General features: G+C 37.0%; 1 long non-coding RNA gene across 1 annotated transcript; it reads right to left on the bottom strand.

Annotated features, from left to right (window-relative positions):
- Positions 1-15,679: 15,679 nt before the first annotated feature.
- LOC130563820 (uncharacterized) lies at positions 15,680-18,491 on the bottom strand. Its single transcript, XR_008964162.1, has 4 exons — positions 18,430-18,491; positions 17,707-17,760; positions 15,891-15,988; positions 15,680-15,780 (listed from the first exon to the last, which is right to left on the bottom strand). It is a non-coding gene; the product is annotated as an uncharacterized LOC130563820 (long non-coding RNA).
- Between the last annotated feature and the right edge of the window lie 463 nt (positions 18,492-18,954).

Below are 18,954 nucleotides of genomic sequence, written 5' to 3'. Positions count from 1 at the left end.
TATATTATCTCTCAGCTAGTGTGAACCGGTGGTGCGCCAATGACACAGACTAATAACAAATACGTTCAAAAGTACAGGACGGTAACAAAAAAGGTACAAATAACACTTACAAATCCAGGAGCAGGACCATTAGGTCTCCATCCGTTTTGCAACCTGTTGCCTCTTGCTGCTCGCGCCACCGAGTGTAAGCCCATCCGATATTGATTCATGACCGGCCTCGTGTCCGATCACTCTCTCGCTTTCTTTTCTTTGCTTCTTCCGACAAAACCCTCTTTGTTTTTTTTGGCTGGCTCTGCCATGGTGATGTTTTGGTTTGTTTCGTCTTACTGTTAGCTTTGCTGTTCGCTAACTTCTCCCAGGCTACGAGTAAAACGTGACATATGCCGTAAAGCAGGGGATAGACGGGGCTTGTACCGGCCCGAACACTAAAGTTACAAGTGCAATTTCAGCCGATAGGAGGCTGCTCAGGTAGCAACGGCAGTTAAATTCGTCCAGTTAAAAGTTGACCTACCACTTAAATAATTTTAGAGACATTATTTTAAGGTCGCTCGTTGTCGCTTTAAGTTTTCTTTGGACTAAACTTTGTCACTTTATTAACAGTAGCATAACAATAGTTGGTCGCTGACAGTGCAGATGGACGTTTTAACGTTAGGGTGTCATCATGCTTTATACGTGTAAAGTTTGTAAGTTCAATGCAGCTTCGATTTCTGCATTCATTTGGCATATTAAAATTCACAGAAATCTTGCAAACATCAGAGTTCAGTGTGGGCATGCAGAATGTCCTGCTACACTTCAGAGGCATATGTATCCATTTCATTTGCACAAAGTTAAACCGGTGCCTCAAACCCACTGCCACAGACAAGATGCTTTATCCTGCAGAATGATGGCAGTAAAGTTGAATGTTTATTTAAGCTAAATGTTTTTTAAATGTATATAGTATCATTTACTGTTTATTCTTTGTTTTTCAGAAATCTTCTGTAACATTTCATGTGGAACAATCCATTCAGTTCAGCTGTGAATTGTGCACTATACACCCATCTTTATTGTACATTTTGTTTGCATTATTTGAGACACAGTTGGAGTTAGTCTACCACCTAGTAGAGTATTTATTTCCTTAGAGTACACAGCAGCACTCTATTAGCAGTGTTCCCCAGTGTTTATAAGTGGACTTGTTTGGGGGGATGATTACATTATGCCATGTTTTTGCATTTTGTTGTTTGTTTAGGAAATGTTTTCAAATTGTGCTTAAAATAGAGACAGTGTATTTTTCAAACAGTGTGATCAACTTGTATCAGTCCAAGCATACAGTGCTGTAACTCTAATGAATTTGTACTGAGATTTTTTTTCTTAATAGTATTATTCTTATGGTCAAAAACTGTAAGTCGTAAAGATACCAAACCAGAATAAGTGATCTGTGATTCATTTTGGTTTTGGATCTAGGTTCACTTTTAGGCAATCATCCTAAGAAAGTTAGTAAACTAAAACCACATTAATAATTATATTCTTAAGTCAGGAGCTGTTTGTCGTGATTCTGCCTCATCTTGTCATGTCTGTCTTGATCTTGTGGCAGAATCACGGCAGGATCCCTTGTTATATGTGAAGAGAAGCAGTTTTGGCTTTCCATATACTCCTTCTCTCCGGTGTCTCGTCATTGGCCCCGCCCCTCTCGTTCCCTTGTTAACTTCTCCTTAGTGTTTGATCCCCGTCACCTGCCCGTCACCCTCCCTGTGTTATCATCCCTCGTTTGTATTTCCCTATAAAAGATCCTCGTGTTTCATTGTCCTGTGCTGGTTCGTTTTGTATTACTTTGTATTGTTCCGTGTCTCACACTCTAGTAAGTTCTGATATATTGCTCTTGCTCAGTCTTGTGTTTGATCAGTGTAAGTCCTGTCTCAGTTTTGTTGATTACCTCGTCCACTTGTTTTGTCCCCCACGTGGGAAGTTTTGGTTTATGTTTTATATGCATTCGTAGTCCTGTTTTCATTTTGTCTCCCCCATCGTGGGTGTTTGATTTGTGTTTTTGTATTAAAGTCTTGTTGTCATTCACACTTTGCTGTCTGCACCTGGGTCCTCATTGCCAAACCATGACACTGTTTCCAAATCATCTACATTATCTGTAAAAAACACAGTAACTTAGTAGCATCCATTGACAATCAAATTGCTGTAAAAACACAATAATTAACCTCCAGCCATTGACGAGTAACTTACTGTAATAAACAATCACAGTTACTAACTGGCAGCCACTGACGAGTAACTTACTGTAATAAACAATCACAGTAACTAACTGGCAGCCACTGACGAGTAACTTACTTGTATAAACAATCACAGTTACTAACTGGCAGCCACTGACGAGTAACTTACTGTAATAAACAATCACAGTTACTAACTGGCAGCCATTGACAAGTAACTTACTGTATTTTTAAATACAGTGTATTACTTGTCAATGGCTGCCAGTAAATTACTGTAATTTTCACAATATATTTCTTACAGTGTAGTGAAGCTGTCTCATGTGTTCCCCCAGCCAGCGTATTTGTATTTGAAGAGTTTATGTACCACACTGACATTTACTGTACAATACTGTAATGAGGGCTTGACAGGCCCATACTACAGCTAATAATGAAACTACTGATTTGACTTTCCATCCATCCATCTTAAACTTATGCTTATTCAATGAAGGGTCATATCTTACTCTGAAAAACAGGCAAATACTTCAGAGAAGTCTTTGCTTTATCTCTATTTTTTACATTTGTGCATTTGGTAAGATGGAAAACATGTCGGCTATTACTATTGATTTTGTCTGGAAGTGGACATTTAACTGAAACAGATTGCATTATAGGATATGGTATTGGGTAGTCTCACATTCCTTTTGTAAAACAAATGTGTACACTCTCAGAAATAAAGTTGCTTCACGATACAATGGAAGAACATTTTTTGTTCAAATGGTTCCATAAAGAACCTTAAACATCTGAGAAACCTTTCTGTTTCCTAAAAGATTCTTTGTGGCAAGAAAAGGTTCTTCAGATTTTAAAATAGTAAGAAAGAGATGGTTCTTTAAAGAACCTTTGTGAAACCAAAATGGTTCTTCTATAGCATCGCTGTAAAGAACCTTTTAAGCACCTATATTTTTAAGAGTATAGTATATATGGAGTATAAATGTAAATTTATGTCAGAATTTTATTTTAAATATTGCCACACATGCCAGAGAGGCATGCAAAGTTACTCTTTGTATTGATGGAAATAGTAAAAATTACTTTCTGCTTAATTTTCTCTGCTTCATCGTTTTCATTGATAGAGTCAGCACTCTCTGACCTTAATAAATTTAAAGAGATTCAAAAGGCAATTTTATGCAATACGTCAATGAACGCATGTTAGTATGATTTTATGTTGATATTTACCTACATGAGGGTATTGATGTGTAGTGTTTTGTCGTGGGCACATACATTCCGCTGAAAACCCCTCACCTGAGCACTGATGCTAGAGAAATGCTGGCGGTACAGAAGGTGAATGAAGACTGAGCTACAACAATGATCCTGACGTGAGGAGGACTGTCAGTTCCTCATTAGACAACACTTTCTTACTTTGTCATCCTAATGCTTTTCCCCTGACAGTCAGGTCTCTTAATATCTGCAGTGTCTTCTCATGCAGTAATCCCCTTAATGCCTGTTAATACATCAGGTTTACAACATAAGTTCCCGTATGTACCTTCTCTCAGTAGTCGTAGAAAAGGCATGATTGAGTTGGCTTGCGTCCAGATTACCTTCGCCTGCAGCCCTGAGCTGCCAGCGGCATACTGCAGCTATAAAAATGTAAATGTGCGCCAGGCAGGATAACAGGCCCAGTTTGCTGCTTCAGCAGCTTCACATGTGGACATTGAGCAAAGCATCTGTTCTGTATGAGGAAAGAGCGAGCTTGCGATCCTGCGTGTGAATGAATTTGAGAAGTGAGATCATTCACATGACTGAAAAACTGCCTCTTAGCACTGCGACAGACGCTGCGTGACGCATTTACTGTTACCATAAACTGTTCAATTCATCTATGGCGCTTCACGAGGAATGTTGTTCATTTGATGACAGATGATAAACTATTAACACTGCTGCTTAGTCTAAAGTCTAAAGATGAGTTTTGTTATATAAGAGAAATGCAGTGACAGTCAGATGTTTGTATTGGTTGCATCTATTAAGTTTTTCTTTTGACATCGCAGTGTGGCAAAAGATATCTTGATCAAATTAGGAATTACATTTATTATTATTCAAAACAAACATTTGTTTTTTTACTTATATCATTATTGTTTTGGTACAAAAAAACGCTAAATGTGTTTTAAACAGAGGTAAATGACAAAAGTTTGCTTTTTGCTGTCCGTGCTGCCTGTAATTGGAATTTTTACAAAAACGTATTTTTACAGAAATGTTTATGGCTGTATTGAATTAGAAACAAAATGCCATGGGACTAGACCATATACTGTATACTAAACAAGCACGAAGTGTCCGTGACGTCAAACGTAGGTTTTTGAGGAGCTGTTTTGAAGCAAAAAGTGGGCGGAGCCGGCCATCGCCATCTTAGCAGCGCGTCACTCCCGGATAATCGAAAATGGGCAAAGAGGTGATTGGAGCTGAGGCACCTGGTTGCTGAAACCACTTGTCAACCACACTCAAGTGGCCATGCACCTAATTTGCTGAATTTTTAAGACTTAATATAAGTTAAACTGGTGAGTTAAAAAAAAATTCACCCCCCTCACAGTTGTTATGAAGGGTAAAATTAGCTATATTGACCAAAATAGATTTTTGTACCAGGCTGTAAACATGTTTTTTTTTCTGCTGTAGAGTTGCCCATTTTACATGGGGCTCAATGAAATTCTGCGCATACTGTGGGTGATCAGAAGAAAAAGTACACTTGCGAAGGGAGAAAAGAGAACGTGGCCCCTGCACGGACATGCGATCACGAATGTACAGAGAGGGCCTCCAGTTTTTTTAAAAGGGGACATGAACAAAGATTTTTGAGAATCAATGGGTTAAATAAAGCACACATTAGGAGATTAAATATTTACTGTAGGCCGCAAGTACACATAGCAAATCAGTCCATTAGCATTGTGCCAAGCAGTACTCTGCACAAGGCTATGTTAACGCCATGTCATAATTACTGTAATTATGAGATGACAAGCCGTGACGTTCTGCTCGAAGCTGTTCACGTCCTCGGAAGTTAAAATTATCTGTTTCTATAGCAACACTAATAACAGCTAAATTAATCTGTGTGAGATAATCTTGTTACCTGCAAAATACATAATTATACCATTGAATTATATTTTAATTATTAGTTTAAATTATGAATTATATAAAAAATATTAAACAGAAATATTATGAGATGAAAGTTTAATTACATTACCGTGTTTCTTAAACATCAATATTAAAATTATTAAATTAATAAATACCTTAGCTAGACGACATGCAATTTTGTTGTTTAAATACAGAACAGCTTCTTAAAAATAGTTGTAGTGCATTAGCCTACACTTCTCCCATGGGTGCACTTGGTTATAGTTATTGTTAATTAAGATTTTGTGAACATTTTAGAACACACTTTCATATGCTGTGCTTTTTTGACGAAAACATTATGCAATGTGTGAAGTAGCCTACGAAACAAACGTACTATATTTTTAACCTAAAAAAAATCTAATTAAGCAGAATACAGCAATGAACATACTAGCGTACAGTCGGCGTATGGTTTTGTTATTACTTCACAAGTTTCTGTTAAGAAAAAATAGCATATCCACAAGCACAAGTTTCGAGTCCTTTCAAGGGTCCTTCGCTAGCCTAATTATTCCTTCTATAACCAAAAGCAAACTAATCAATGCTATACTCTTCTGTTCTTTGTATTGAAATAGAATTTACAGTAAAACGTGCTTATTTCAGCAAAGACCACAACGTGTTCCCATAAAGTGCAGATTAATCAAAACGTTTAATATTTTCACAATATACTCTGTTGTAGTTTTTCAATTCTGTAACTATTACGTAAATTCAGATAGCACTGAGTTTTGCTCCACGTACAAAAACAAGACAACATCTGACTTGTCAAGGCGGGCATAACAATTTGCTTTACCTGCTCTTAAGCTGCTCTCTGTGGTAAAATGGAGAGCTTCTCTTCCAAGTCAATTTATGTTATGCTATGTTATCCAAAAATACATTTTGTATTTTTTATTGATTTCGGATGTAATCATCTTGTTTGTAATTATATTAAAATCATTAATATAATAATATTTAAAAAAAAAATATATTTTTATAAATTATCAATGGGTTTTATTCATCATTGTTTGGAGGGACAATATGCCCATCAGCCCAGGCAGATTCAAACCTGCGACAATACAAAATAGTCAACATAGGCTTTACTCTCTACGCCACTGGAAACGCTAGATGGCCAGCGCATTCTTAGACCTTTTTTCCAATCAGAAACTGGTGTGCAGAGTTAGTGTATATAGCCTCCGCTTACAAGACGGGCTTTTTGCAATCAGTGTAAATAGACACTCCGTAAAGGATATTAGGAAATCCATTGGAGGGCTTTGCCGGGGCTAAGCATTTTTCTGACGGGGCTATAGAGTGTTTTCACGACACGTCATCAATCCGGAAATGTTGGAGGCACTCGGATGTAAACAATGCGACTGAACTGAATGGAACTCGGTAGTTTTGCTGATAAAAATGGTCAAGTATTGTCATGTTTTGGGCTGTACTAATCGGTCGGACCGAGAAAAACATTTGGAGTACTATAGACTGCCAAAAGTTATTACCAATCAAGGAGAAGTGTGCAAAAAACTGTCGGAGGAAAGAAGGCGTTTGTGGATTGCCAAACTGTACCAGGATTTTCAGGGCAAGAATCTTCACAACATTCGTGTATGTTCTTCTCATTTCGTGTCAGGTAGGGGAATAATTGGACTAATTTATTAACTAATTTTGTAGTGTAATAGTATACGTTACACTCATATTAATATTTCGTTGCTGTTTGTTAAATACCTGTTTTAAAATTTGATTATAATTTCATTTCATAAACTACTCTAGTAGTGCAAGACATAAATATTTTCTTTAAAATGTTGCTGAAATTTAGTAAATGAAGCTATATTTATTATTAATGTATTGTAGGTAAAAGATCTGACCTGTACAAAAAGGATGATCCAGATTGGGTGCCATGCCTTAATATGAGAGGAAAGCAAGAACCACAACAACCTAAGGACTCATTGACATCACGTTACAAACGTTGTGTGAATCGACCCCAGCAGAAACACAAGGATGCTGCTGCCCATTCTTTGCTTCTTATGGACACACCAGATGATTACGATTGTGCCACAAGTGACTATGTCAGCGATAATATCTGCAGTGTAGGGACTCCAACTGAAATGACTAGGGTTGGGAATCGAAAATCAATTCCAATTTGGAATCGGAATCGAAAGGCTAGGAATCGGATCGGAATCAAAAGGAATAGGAATCGGATACTTGAGATTCAAATTCGAATTCCTCTTATCAATTCCTGTGTGCATATTTTCAGAAAAGTACATGCGTTGCATGATCTGCTGATATCTCAATAAAAGCCCTTATGAAAATGATCGATATTTTTTACTATAGTAAGCATAGTTTAGCTATAGAATTTGCATTAAAGCACAGGAATCACAAGTTAACCATAGTTGCATTATAATAACTGCAGTTTAACCATGATGTAGTTCAGCTATGGTAATACAAATTGTAATAAATCAGAAAAGGTGTGTTTCTGTGTGTAAATATACACAAAACGCTGCTCATAAATATATACTGTGTATATATATATATATATACAGTATATTGCAAACAAGTCGATAAGCAGGCTAAATGACCATACAGGTTGATATCTAAATGTTTTACTTCAACTGTGGAATCGAAACTGGGAATCGATAAGAATCGAAATCGATAAGCAGAATCGGAATCGATAAAATTGAAACGATTCCCAACCCTAGAAATGACTGGTGACTTTATTGATTCTATGACCACTTAACTTCAAAATCTGAGAACAGAAAACATTCAGTTGCAAAAATTGTCCTCTTCATATGACCAAAGTGCATTTGAGGGTAAATATGAAAAGGTTTTATTTTTCACTGGTCTACCTAAAAATCAGATTTTGTTAGCACTATTTACATACCTTCGTCCCCACGTCCCTGTGAAGAAGAATTGTCACCATTGTTGAGATTTATACACCAATTCTTCATGTCTAACTGATTCAGAAATGTAACAGTTATTGAAAATCATTTATTCTGTAAATTGTCCATAAATTTGCTTAATTCTCTTTAAACTGTCATAACTCCACCTTCAAATATTAAAAACACAAGACACTCAAAAGTAATTTACAGAGCTTCATTGTGATGATATAACAATCATTTTCTGATCCCACTGGATCTTAGTTTTCTTTGCCACAACATGTGTTAGACAGTAAAGAAAACTTAGCATTAAACTCAAGAGCCCAACTAAAGCAAACACTGATCACAATAATGATGATTTGTTGAAATTTCAACATTTTTTCAACATTAATTGCAGGTGCAAAAGTGATATTGATTCAATGCAATTAACATTCACAAATCAGCTATTTTTTACATTGATTCAATGGTTGCTTGCTGTCTGGGTATCCATGTGGAAAGTTACAATATGTGTACCTTTGAGGGTACTGCCCCAGTGACAAGCCATTGTACCCCTAAAGGTACACATTTTTTCTGACAGTACTCAGAAACAACTGCATAGTATAATGCAATGTAAGTCACTTTGGACAAAAGTGTCTGCCAAATGTGAAAGCCAAGGTAGGTGATTTTTTTTGCAATACACATGTCGTTGATGAGCTGATGCTGTGCCTCACCCAACTCTCATCTCTCACCCAACCACACACCATCTGGTTATATGCCTCCAAAACATTTAAGGTCCTCAGCTGTGTAGGGGCTTAGCGAAAAAACTAAGTAGTTCACTAATCGGGATAAGAAATAGAAGGAAGAATTGTGGGGTCGTCAGTCCACTACGAAGGAGCCAGCTCGTAAGGATCTTTATCGCCTATCAACTTTAGTTTCTCAAAACACCGAGCCCATTCCTGCTTATCAAGTCCGTCTCTGTAGGATTTAGCAGCTTCCACACGTTTCTGTCGTGGTTTAGACATAATATATAAGTAGACAGTCTATTGAGTAGCGCATTCACAGTGCAATCCATGCTATTATTTAAGTCCGAGTGCCTCCAACATGGCCGACTTCCAGATTGATGACGCGTCGTGAAAACACTCTATAGCCCCAACAAGCCTGAAGCTGTAGCAGGCCGTTTCTAAGAAGAAACAGGGATCCAGACTTATAAAAACTTTCCAAAACAAGCTGGATTCTGGGGGAGTGTGTCAAGCACAGAAATACTACATCCAACTCGTTTTTTAACAAGTTGCCCATTTTGAGCATGAGAAGCAAGCACATTTAACAATCTAAAGAAGTCAGAATGCATGAAATAGCATGTTCCATCAGAGGAATGTCAAACCTGAGTCCTGACAGTTACCCGACCTTTAAGCAAACATCATGTTGCATTAAGATATTTTGTAAATTTCCTACCGTAAATATATCAAACTTTATATTTGTGAGTGGATGCAGCAAAATCGAGAACAGAAATTGCCGGAAACACATCTACAAGCTTCACTCGCTGCTGCCCGCTCTTTGGGAATTACCCACTCAAGTTTGCTATCTACTGTATGTTAAGCCTAGAATTTTAGCTTTCGGGTTCATCCACTCTTCACGATGTAATTACAGCTGCAATCCAGTAGCGAGCGTTAAAACAAACCTGTTTCGTAACAGGGATCCTATTCCTTTTATTGGGCAATTCTCCCGGAAAAGCACACCCACGGCAAGGCGAAAGAAATACGCCCTTTTCACATGACGTCACGCATCTTCCGTTCTGCCGCGAAGCAGTGTATCATTACTTCCGCTAGCACTCCAGTTCATAAGGTGGCGGTAATGCACCTATAAGCTGATTTGCCAACCGCCAGTAAAACTCAAGAAGTTACTTCCTCAGAATGGAGTTTACCAAGTGGCTTGCACATCTGCCACAAATACGTCTAGATGATGTACAACGTCTTGCAGACAAATTTTCGCTAACGACAAGATCAAAGCTAGGAAAAGGATACAAATTCTTCGTTGAACAGTACCTGTTTGATTATGAAGGTAAGTGTTTTGTTTTCTTTTTGTGTTAGCGAAGATGCTAGGATAAGTACTTGAATACGTGTTCTGTCAGTTTTTTTTCTCACTGTTGTTAAATTCCAGCGCGACGCAAAACGTAAGTTCTTCTTCTTCTTCTTGTTTGTTTCAAGATGGATGTTATGATACACTGCTTTGCAAAAAGGCGGAAGTTAAGTGACGTCATTGTGAAAAGGGCATATTGCCCGCCACGCGCCAACCGATGAGCTATAGGAAGACCCACTTATCAAGATTGGCCGCACTGCGCTGTGGGCCTGCAGCTGCAGCTCGTTACTCTTGCCATAGTGAAGTTTAGCTGTGTTTCTTTGCTCACTTCATTTCAGTGATGGATGTTATATAAACGGTGGATATAACGCTCGATTTGGAGATGGTTTGAAACTGATAGATGAAGCGGTCCCAGCGCTAAAACATGCCGGACATGAACTGCACGCGGTAAGTCAAACTACTGTAAGTCATACGTCTGTGTTTTGTTGGCAATCGGAGCATATGTGCATAAATATACAAAACACAAAGGGATTATTGCGATGATGTATTGTGTGCTTGTGCTGTAGTTCCGTCCCCCTGCCCGCCTCCAGCAGCTCGTCTTTTTCCGGAAATAATCATACAGCTGTATTTCTCTTTTATAAATGTGATCAAACTAAATACTCTTCGAAGATATGACGTATGCAATACTACTGTATAGGTACTCAAGATTAATATGAGATTGGCAGAAACTGCGTGGGTTACCCCATCTTTAATATAGTGATTTTTGACAAAGGAAAAATCGATCTTTTTGACCCATACAATGTTTTGTTTACTATTTCTACAAATAAACCTGTGCTACTTATGACTGGTTTTGTGGTCTAGGGTCACAAATATACAATCATTTTGTTGTTAGAAACTACTGTAAAAGCAAACATAGCCATATTTGACTTTCTTGTGGTTCTTGGTCTTTCTTTATGAGTTTAGACCTTTTTAACCTTCTTGGTAAAATTACCTTTGATCACCAAATGAGTAGAACCACCACATAGCAGGATAACCTACAGTATATGACCTTCTTATCGTTTAGTCATTCCATTAATTATGTACATAATGCTATACATAAATCATGTTTAAAAGTATAGTATTTATAAATGATTTCTCAAGGGGCTTTTCACATTCAGTTTGCAGTTTTATTTGTTGGCTTCTTGGAAGTCTCATTTTGTCATGGTTTTTTGTTGTTGGTGTTGTTTTCAGAGTTAATGTCATGAGTACAAGACACAGTATCAAGTTAAAAATATCGTAGATAGAAATAGAGACGTCTGTATACTGTGCACATGCTGTGTGAACAGCACCATACAAATATCTTAATGATTTATCCAATTAAATCACACAAGAAAAATGCAAAAATCTCGGCTTGTGACTATAATGACCTTAAACTTTTCATGTTCCAAAGTAATGCTTCATGAACTCTGTAAGTTTATGTCATTTGATGACGTATGACCAATAGAAGATCGATACGTCACGGCGTGACCTTGTCAGAAAATTCAGAAGGGAGGAAATAAAGAAAAGAGTGAAATTGCATGTTCCTATATATGGTGGGAAAGTCTAGTGTGACCCCAGCGTAAGCCCAGAAATCCCATGATAAAATGTGCTTGACACAGATCACATGAAAATGGCAAACGAGTCTAGTGAGGTGTGCGTGCGTGTCTGTTGTGTTCTGAATGACTTGACAGTTGAATTGCGTGTGATTCTCAATCATTTAACTTTATTCTGTTGTCATTCACAAAGTATGCCAGTGTGTGGTGTGACAAGCAGATTATTATTTATACTGTATAATTAATTATTTTGTTGACACACTGCACACACTGTATGATGTCTCTATTATTTGACAGATTTGAAAGGAAACATGTGTCTTGAGAGACTCTATAAACAGTAATTAGAGAGGCAGCGGTGTGGACTACCCATTTATCTCAACAGTAAATGAGTCATCATTAAACATTATATAATATATTGATATAATGTACAGTGCATTAAAATGTACCTTGGCTAGCTGCAGGGCTTTCAGTAGGTAAAGAATCGTAGACCTGCAGTCATGGCAGCTTTCCCATGCAGAAGCGGTTGCATGTCTTATAGTTGTAAGAGCAAAAGAGGCGTGTTTGATTTCTGTATCACTACCATAACCAAACAAACAAGCCTGGATGCAAGAACTAGTGCTGTCACTTCACACCTTGCCGTGTCATCTTCAATGAATCGAGTGAATTTTAATGAGCCTGTTTTCTTCCTCTCTCTGACTTGTACCTTGTACTTCTCTGAACACTTGTTGAATCTTTGTATTTTGCCCACTTATGAATTGGTTATTGCCCACTTAGGATGAATTTGTTTACTTTGTCGTACTTGTAGTTTTTTTATTAAATCACTTTTGGATAAAAGCGTCCACTAAATGCTTAAAATAGAAATGTATAACTGTAAAGCTTATTGGAAGGTCAAATAACTAGCCCACATTAAACAACTCAAATTTGATCAACTAAAACGCAATTCAGTTCGATTTTTTTCTAGAAAAACTCTTAAGAAATAAAGCAATCAAGTTACATAGACAACATTCCCTGTCGTTATGAGACTTCAAAATGATGGGTGAAAAGGTTCAAAGGAGGTTATTGTCAAGTAAAAACCAAACGTGTCCGTACTGTAGCCCTGACTTGTGTATTTTGTAGTACAGTAACTTGCATTATTATGGGTTCTCTTCCTCTACGACAAGTATCAAAAAACATTTGATACTTACAGTCAGTGGTAAAAGCTGAAAGGCAGAATATGTTTGGCAGACAGACCAATTGATTCTCATTGTTACAGCACACAGTATGACTTCAAATGACACTGACTGAACTACTGTAAGAACTTTTTAAGTGACTCTTTTGTCTGCTTTAATTGAATTTCTTTCCATGTAGGGTGTACCATTGTACCATTCAGGGTGCATAGTTATAAAAAAGACATTTCGTTAAAACCGTGATTTGGATCATTTGTTTACAGCAGAGTGAGGTTATAGATCCATTTCATTGCAAGGATGGTGATTGTTTCAAAATGAAATCTTATTTGTGCATATTCACAGTTTGTACTTTGTAATTGCTGCCATTTCGAAAGCTAATTTATATATGGCACACTAGAAACGGTTGTTTTCTAAAACTGCAAATGTACCCGTTACGCATGATTGTCTTTAGAAATGCCTGATTCATTTCAATAAAGAATATAACAGAAATAATTTACCCCGCTCCCTGCAGTGCGGGGTCATGTTGAGTTATCACCAGACTGCAGATTTAAGTTAAAGAAGAAGAAAATGAAAGAAGTTGAGGTATTTTGGGACCTGGGCATTCATTTTCATTCAACATCAGTGTTACATCCCAGGACGTATTTGTTTGTGGTGTGTTGTTTCTCTCTCTCTCTCTCTCTCTCTCTGGCCAGTAGGAGGTAATGGCCACCACCTGATATCAATGATTGGCTGGTGATACCGATTGGAGGATGAGAGGGAGCAGCAGAGTTTTTAAGCAGCACTTCCACTACAGAAAATGTGGTTGTGTGTGCGTGGAGGCTCTGTTGTGAGACTCTGGTCCCCGTGTTGTTCAGCGGAGATTATTTGTGAATATTGGTTTCCTCTTCATTTCTTTTTTATGACATTGAGGTATACTGCTGTTGTAATTGTCATTCTTCTCAGCCAGAAAGCCTCATATACTGTATATATTGTAGGGTTATTTTTGTTTGTATTCTAATTTTGGTTATTGGATTTGTAAAGTAAGTTTGAACTGTTAATTTGGGGATGGGGTGTAAGTAGAGAGGGGGTGCCGTTTTCTTTCTGGACTTGTTTTCTCCCGTTTATGTTAGTAATGGAGTTAGGGTATTTTGATGTACTTTTGTTTTCTATTCTTTTGGAAGGTTAGCTAGATTCTGGGTTTAGTTAGAAGTATTATGTTTGTTGTTTTGGCCTTAGCCCCCTCTCGAAGTCATTAACAACCCTCCTGCATCTAAGACAATAAAATCAATACCTTTCTTGCATTTAAGTTTTGAAGTGGGATGTTTCTCTTGTAATTTCCTCTTGTGAGGTTTATTACATTGCCTTGTTGCTGACACACACACACAACACCATTTTTATTCTGTTACGTGACTTAACGACCCCTAGACTTGATATGGGAACGTAACAATCCGATAGAACAGGGGTTCCTAAACTTTTCAGCCCACAACCCCTAAAATAGCATTGCCAGTGACTCGAGACCCCCACTGTCCTCGGAGGTGGTTAAAGTATACAAATGTTGCGCGCAACTGCGCACATGCACTTGTTAGGTCTATCCAAACATAATGAGGACACAAAAAGAACACAGTCTAACATAAAAAAATTATAGTAATTTACTCATTACATTACATGTTGTTATACATAAACCATGAACTATTAGAATAGAATGAGCTTTATTGGCCAAGTATGTTTCACCATACGAGGAATTTGTTATAGTGACAGAAGCTCCACAGTGCAACAGAAAGAAAGCAACAGGACAGAACACAGATGATAAAGAAAATGATAATATACAATAATATAGAAATAGGAAATGTACAAAACAGCAAAAACACAATATACAATATAGACAACTATGTATGTACAGGTCTGATATGTGCAAATTTGGTGAATAAAATGTAAAATAGAGTTGTGTGTTCCGCGTTTAATGTCAAGTGTTCATAAGATGGATTGCCTGAGGGAAGAAACTGTTCCTGTGTCTGGTCGTTCTGGTGCTCTGTAGCGTCGGCCAGACGGTACCCAGGTAGCCAAAACAGTTCGGCCCAAATCCGGCAGGCCAGAAAAAATAAATCGGCCCAGTTGCGGTTGCCAGACTCATGCCAAATCTGGGATGAATGACGCCCCAGAATCGGCCCAAGTACACTGGCCCGAGTCCGGTTGCTTAAAGTGAGCCGACACTGCCAGCATAGGGCCACAATCACGCCAACTAAAAATTGTACACTCAGCCACCACTGGCACGAGTCCGGGTGCTTAAAGTGAGCCGACACTGCCAGCATAGGGCCACAATCACGCCAACTAAAAATTGTACACTCAGCCACCACTGGCACGAGTCCGGGTGCTTAAAGTGAGCCGACACTGCCAGCATAGGGCCACAATCATGCCATCTACAAACTGTACACTCAGCCAGCAAATGTACATGCGTTTAATAAGAATAACAAAACTAAATTAAGTATATCATTTATTCTTAATCATGCACTTCATAAAATCTACTAAAATAAATGTGTATTAGACATTCAGTTTTATGTAAAAATTAAGCCATTTTTAAAATGTTTTTCAACAAAACATCATTTTATTGGGATGTGATTTACTTTTCCCTTCTTAAAACACTTTACACTGAGAAAAGACTATGCACAGAACAAACTTTTTTTAGAGGATTCAATTTCATACTTTACTGTAGGTGTTGCCATGTGCTCCTATGTAAAAATGCTCCAAAGAAATATGAGAAATATATATTTAGATATTTATTTGAATTGTAACATTACAATAACAAATGGAAGTGATCGATAAAACATCTCGAATCTCCTCAGTAAGTGTACCTTAAAAGAAGGACAGACTGACAGAAAGAGATAAGAGAGGGAACAGAAAATGACTCATGGTTAATACATCAGACAGACTGAAGGCATGAATGGTAACTCATGTAAATGCCAACAACATCTGAAATACCTTATAAAGATTTTGCTTGTTTCGGGCCCTCTCTTGTCAGATGCAAGTAGAAGCCATCTTTTTATATTACTTTTCAAGTCCTGATCACCAGCTTGCCACTGAAGTAAAAGAATTTCTGTCAGCAGCTGTTCAAGGAAAACATAACTATAATATTAACACTTATATCTTTAATAATTATCATCAACCATAGTATTCTTATGCATTACAAGGATTACAGAGAGAAACACACATCAGGTTTGGGATATAATTATATTTACATGTATTCACTTTATCATAACGCACACAAACTGTCAGACAGTTTGTCTCAAGCTCCATGACCAAAAGTGCCAGTAGTCAAAATAATCACATTTACTTTGAATAAAATGCATTTCATAACAGCTAAATTTAACCTATTTTTAAGTTCACATAGTTTTTATTAATTTTTAATCTTCTAATTTTGTACATATGAATGTATCATTTCTGACCAACAGAATTTTTTCCAAATGTATTTTATTGCAGCACTTTATACACTGCCCGTCCCCAAAAAAAGTCACGCACTAATATTTCGTTGGACCGCCTTGAGCTTTGATTACGGCACGCATTCACTGTGGCATCGCTTCGAGAAGCTTCTGCAATGTCCATAAGTTTTCTCCAAGATCTTGTATTGATAATGGGAGAGTCGGACCGCTGCGCAGTTTTCTCCAGCACATCCCAAAGATTCTCAATGGGGTTAAGGTCTGGACTCTGTTGTGGACAATCCATGTGTGAAGATGATGTCTCATGCTCCCTGAATCATTCTTTCACAATTTGAGTCCGATGAATCCTGGCATTGTCATCTTGGAATATGTCCGTGCCATCAGGGAAGAAAAAATCATTAATGGAATAACCTGGTCATTCAGTATATTCAGGCAGTCAGTGTTGAAGATTTTATTGACCAAAGTATAACGGAATCATGTACCCATTGTTTTACTATTAGAAGTTTATCTCTACATGGTGAGGTCTGGACTTTGTTAGTTCATCTCTAGTCGTAAGTACCAGAGTCCTTGTTATCATTGCCACCTCACCAGCATGATAATGTAACCACCGATAACTTAGGTTGACGTGTGTGTGTGTGTGTGTGTGTGTGTGTGTGTGTGTGTGTGTGTGTGTGTGTGTGTGTGTGTGTGTGTGTGTGAGGACCACTATAAAGGTCGTCCCCCAACCAGAGTTGTTCAGTTGTTCTGCAGGCAACTCGGCTTTGTATCTTTGATATTAAAGTCTTCCTTTGGCAATGGATCTCACAGCTTTGTGAGTGATTCTTCACAGCAAAAATAATCACAACATCAGCTGACCTCATTCTTTGGGCACATAACGTTGCTGAACCTATACCTCCAATCCAATGGGAGGCTCTTACCTATTTGCTTAGTTAAATACAAGTGGTTACTTTTTTTGGACGGGCAGTGTATCTCAAGGAGCACTATGTAGTGTTTCTGTATTAATATTTAATTTAATCTGTATTTAAATTGTATCTTATTCTTTTCATTTCAGTTGACCTGTGTGCGCAACAATATTATGTCATTGAAAAGTAAGGCGGCATCTGTTGATTAAAATAAGTGTTATTTTGTTTTTATTAGTTATTAATTTAAAAACAAATTTATTACATTTAATCTTTAATTTTAATAGTAGAGGTTTCTTTCGAATGCAGCTATGTCTGGACTAGCAGAGGTTTAGAAAAATATAAACAGATGTTTAAATATATTGAATTTAGTTTACATTATTCTTAAGACAATATGCCTCTGCCAATATCATTTCAAAATCCTTAAAGAAACCATATAACGTTATTTGCACTTTTACTTACATGGCACAGATGAATTCTTCCCAGATGGTCAACAAAATGATGATCTTGAGAAATCTAAATGTGACAAAAACAATCACAAAAAGATGTAAAGTTGTATAACGTTAGTGGACAGTAGGGTTGTCAAGGTACCATAAACATATCTTATGATAATATTCATACTACTATCATACAACTCAATACTATTGTTAAGTAATGTTTAAGTAAAGCAATATTTTTATTTTATTAGGATATAACTTAGGTCAAGGCCACATAGTGAAAGTGAGGTTAATAAATCTAGATAACAAAGGCTTGAATTTAATGAAAGGCAGGAAAGACAGGTAAACAAGTTAATTCTTAAACCGAATGCTTATAAGATGCTGAAGACGGCTCTGTTTCATGCGTAGTCACATTACCATTACAAATTACATGACATGACTCACCTCAATGACATATTTTCACTGTCAGAATAATTGTGAAGGTAAAGGTTATCTTATGATTGCAAAAAAACATTTTTTCTTCAAGAATTTTATGTAAACATACTGCAGTATTTATTATTCAATTTTAATGCTACGTATTTGTCGATATAAGCTTGTAGTAATGTCGAATATGAGACCTACGCTATATCAGTCAACACACGAGATTGGCTAACTGTTACCTTACAAAGTTCACACTGATGTAATATGTACAGAGTATCAATATTTTATGTATGAAAAGCATGTTAAATAATTATTAAAAAGTACTTACCTCAGCACATGGCACTGTTTTATTCCTTCAGCAATCGCATTAGGTCCAGAGGAAAAAAGCCCGCTAAATTTTGTCATGTTGCAGCTAGTGGGGCATGTCTTGAAAGTTTGAAACATGAGACGGTTTATGTTTTTCAAAATCAAAGCCGTTTTTTCCACTTCGAGCTTGTTTCATAAGATACATTTCATACAAAACATAAAAATCTCAATGATAATCAGTTAAGAAGAAAAATATTTGATCAGATATAAAATAAAAGTAAAACAAAATAAAAGTTGAAAGGCTTTAAAACTGATTTACAACTTATTAAAAAAAATTTTTTAGTAAGTTGACAATTAATTAATTAACTATGTGTGTGTTAAGATATTATGTGGAAGATATTCCGTTACCCAGATACTTACCCACATTCAATATGGCACAGAGGTCCTGTACAATACCATTCTCCCCTTACCTCTGTTTATTAGGGGAATTTTCTGAGCTTATCTTTCCATCACACTACTTAAAATCAGTCTCTATAGCTTTAATCCT

The sequence above is a fragment of the Triplophysa rosa genome, linkage group LG13 (assembly GCF_024868665.1).
Source record: "Triplophysa rosa linkage group LG13, Trosa_1v2, whole genome shotgun sequence".
NCBI lineage: Eukaryota > Metazoa > Chordata > Actinopteri > Cypriniformes > Nemacheilidae > Triplophysa > Triplophysa rosa.
Note: the sequence above shows the minus strand (reverse complement) of the source record. Positions and strands in the feature narration are given on the sequence as shown.